The following is a 3,932-nucleotide window of genomic DNA, read 5'->3' as shown; positions in this document are numbered from 1 at the left end:
CCTCCTCAACCCCCACCAAATCCCGCCACAATCCAACCCCTGTGTGTCAGGACCTCTGTGACATAGTATTCAGGCACTGTTAGAGTTAATGTGTCAGGTCAGCACAGACATAATGGGCAGAACAGCCTGTCTTTCAGTGCTTTATCATTTTGTAGCAAATGCATTGAAATAATCTTTTGCGCAGTGCAAAAGCTCCTTGGGACTGTCAGGTGGGGCTGTATAATAAAAGTGTGAATGCAAGCACAGATCAGGCTTGCATCAGATTACCTGAAGTTACCTCATACGCTCTGATGATTGGTAGACCTGGCAATTACTAAATCATCACAGTTCTAAGGTATGAAGGCCAGTTTGCAGAAGATTTTCCCAGGGAGTTCAAATCCTTTTGTGGTCTCTCTTCTACTATTGCCATGACCACCTACAGCTTTGGCTCTCTGTGCTCCTCTCCAATTCTGATCTTTTAGAGCTTCCTAATTTTTCTTTTCTCCGTCCAAACCATGTCTTCAGACTGCTTATCTGACATCCTAGAAGACTAATGCCCCATCAACCTCTGTGTCCACTCCTGTTTTGGACTTGAGAGCTTTGGCTATTAACCCATCTCCATTTCTCAAATTTGTTTGAGTAACCACTCCAGTGAGGCACCTTGTACAGTAACAGTGCTGTATAAATGCCCCATCAACAACAAATTGCAATGAACCGAGCCACATTGATGAGGTTTGAGATGAAGTAGATGAGTTGAGCAGTGGCTGGTGTTGATGAGCTGGATTAGTTCGGTCAGTCTCTGGTAGAATTAAAGACCTAAGTGCCTCTCAATTTAGCAGGGTCAGAGTTTATCCAGTGCTGCCAGTCCTTGAAAGAAGTTGTGTCTTTGCGAAATGGCAAAGTAATCAGAAGTGAGTGTGGTTTACCCAAGTTAGAATAGCATTTCGCTTCTTGGGTGATAGAGGATGCCAGTATACACAAACTTTAATCTCATAACTTCAGATTTTGAAAAGTTGTTTTTCATATTGAGACTGATCAGTTTATGATTATGCCTATACAGGGACATAATGGTTTTAGATATTTTTAATCAACCTGTTTGCAGATGTTACTGTAAACTTTTGAAGTAGGTGGGATTTGAAATGAGACCTCCTGGTTCAAAGGAAGGGACACTTGCTCGAAGCATGACAGCTGCCTTAGCATAGTGATTTTATTAATGAACTGGTCATCTGGAAGCCTAAATAGTCCTGGAGGCCTAAATAGTCCTGTGAACATATTCATATTTCACCATGGGAGTTTGGGGAATTAGATTTCAGTTTTCAGAAATAATAAAAATTAACATAACTAAGAATTGCTATGTATAGCTAAGATAATTTGTTTCTGTGTGTTTGTTTGTTTGAGGGATGAATATTGGCTAGGACTCTGGTAATTAGTCCTCAGCTGCTCTTCCAAATAGTGCTTGGGGATCTTCTGGATTCTTCGAGGAGAAAGTGAGGTCTGCAGATGCTGGAGATCAAAGTTGAAACTTTATTGCTGGAACAGCACAGCAGGTCAGGCAGCATCCAGGGAACAGGAGATTCGACGTTTCGGGCACAGGCCCTTCTTCAGGAATGAGCAGAGAGTGTTCAGCAGGAGAAGATAAAAGGTAGGGAGGAGGGACTTGGAGGAGGGGCATTGGAAATGTGATAGGTGGAAAAAGGTCAAGGTGAGGGTGATAGGTCGGAGTAGGATGGAGGCGGAGAGGTCAAGAAGAAGACTGCAGGTCAGGAAGGCGGTACCGGGCTGGAGGGATTCGGCTGAGACAAGGTGGGGGGAGGGGGGATGAAGAAACTGGTGAAGTCCAAGTTCATCCCCTGTGGTTGGAGGGTTCCCAGTCGGAAGATAAGACGCTCTTCCTCCGACCGTCGCGTTGTTGTGGTTTGGCGGTGGATGAGTCCAATGACCTGCATATCCTCGGTGGAGTGGGAGGGGGAGTTGAAATGCTGTGCTACAGGGTGGTTGGGTTGGTTCGTCCGGGTGATCTTCTGGATTCACCTGAGCAGGCAGGTAGGACATTGGGTTAACCTATCCTCCACAAAGTGGCATCTCTCAATAGCACAGCACCCCCTCACTACTGTGCTGGAGTGTCAGCCTTGCTGTGACATCAAGTCCTACAGTTGGACATGATCTCGTAACTCTGAGACTTGGAGGTTAGATTCTCACTTAATTTGATACACTCAAATTTGGATTTAAAATCCAACTGGTTCATTCATGTCCTTTTTAGGAATAAGTGTGCTGTCTCGGTGAATCCAGTTCCACACCAATGTGTTCAACTCTTAACAGCCTTCTGAATTGGCCTAGCAGCTACTCGGTTGTTGCCTCATCTTCTCTAAGGCAATCAGGGATCAGCAGAACTAGTAAATGTGGTTCTTGCTCAATTGTGAATGAAACAAAAGCAACAGGATTTAGTTACTCAATTTGAATCTTGTTCGATTTATTTAGAGTTTCTGCCATACCTTGGTGCCTGGGTTGTCATGCAGTTTGTGTTAACGTTCATTGTGTAGCAAGTGAATTTATTTAATTCTTAAGGTGTCTTAAACTGTGACATTTAGACTCAACTGCCCACTGTGCATTCTTACCCATACGTTTGTAAATTTGGCCTGTGTGAATTTTATGGGCCTGGATGTTTGGGATGGAAGGAAAGGAAAGGATTTTCATTTATGTAGTGCCTTTTGTAGATGTGAGTCAGCGCGTCTGTTGAAACTCCATTGCTCTGCTTTGTGTGTATATATATACATATACCATGGGATTTTCCTATACTGACAGTCCAGAGTAAGGATGCTGAGATATGTCAATCACAGCAACCTGAATTATATGTAAATTAATGGGACATGGATTCTGACATTTATCTTTCAAGGCACTATCTTATATGTATTCATATTGTGTATAAAGAGAAAGGAAGAACTTGTATCCTGTATGCTCTTGTGGCATCCCAGAATACTTTACATCCATTAAATTATTGTCACTGTTGTGAAGTGTCAAAGCAAGGTTGGATGTGGCTGTGTTTTTGTTGCATATTTTTAATCCTACTGTATCTTGCTGTCGAATAGAAATTACTATCCGAATATTCTATCCAAATTCAGTCAATATTCTATCCAAATAAGCACACAAATAAAGACTGAACTTCAATGTGCTATGCTAAGTATTTTGCAATCAGTATCTATATGATTTAGAACAATATTCAAACTTGCAATTTTCACATAACATCCCTCAAAGGCTTCATAATGTTCAGGCATTCTCTAGAATGATTTAATGGAAGAGTTCACGTTAACCTTTTTTTTGTGAAGTGATTTATGCTGTTAAATTCTGCATCATTATTCATCAATTCAGACTAGAGTTCCTTGTGACTTTATTTGCATACAATCTTTTAAACCTTCCACCCGCTTTTATGTGTACATTCATTATGTCCACAGGAATATATGCAGTCTATGGTGTGGCACTTTGCTAACATATTCCAGTCATTTGCACTTTGGTGAAGGGCTCTGCCTGACTCTCTGTCCGTCATTATTTTTTCCTGATTTTAACTTGCCTTCTGCAGATCTTTGCCTTACTAAACAATTTACTGAATTAAATCAGTTCATTCAATTCTTAACCTCATCAAATCCAATTAGACCCACTCCAAGCCTACTTTCTAATGAATCCATCTTCCTTAACTTTTCTTAACTCTTGCTGTCTGATGTATGAAGATATTACTCTACTATTAATGTTAATAAGTCATTGACTATAGCTTCTGGTGATGAGCAGAAGCGTTTAGTAGAGTCATAGAAATGTACAGCATGGAAACAGACCCTTCGATCCAACCTGTCCATGCCGACCAGATATCCCAACCCAATCTAGTCCCACCTGCCAGCACCCGGCCCATATCCCTCCAAACCCTTCCTATTCATATACCCATCCAAATGCCTCTTAAATGTTGC

The 3,932-nt window shown here is 41.6% G+C and overlaps 1 protein-coding gene across 2 annotated transcripts in view; it reads left to right on the top strand.

Moving 5' to 3' along the window:
* Positions 1 to 3,932, top strand: part of LOC122557426 (E3 ubiquitin-protein ligase RNF128) — a 152,622-nt gene that overhangs the window by 44,262 nt on the left and 104,428 nt on the right. The gene's annotated exons all lie outside the window — the stretch shown is intronic.

This window comes from Chiloscyllium plagiosum, chromosome 15 (genome assembly GCF_004010195.1).
Source record: "Chiloscyllium plagiosum isolate BGI_BamShark_2017 chromosome 15, ASM401019v2, whole genome shotgun sequence".
Taxonomy (NCBI): Eukaryota; Metazoa; Chordata; class Chondrichthyes; order Orectolobiformes; family Hemiscylliidae; genus Chiloscyllium; species Chiloscyllium plagiosum.
Note: the sequence above shows the minus strand (reverse complement) of the source record. Positions and strands in the feature narration are given on the sequence as shown.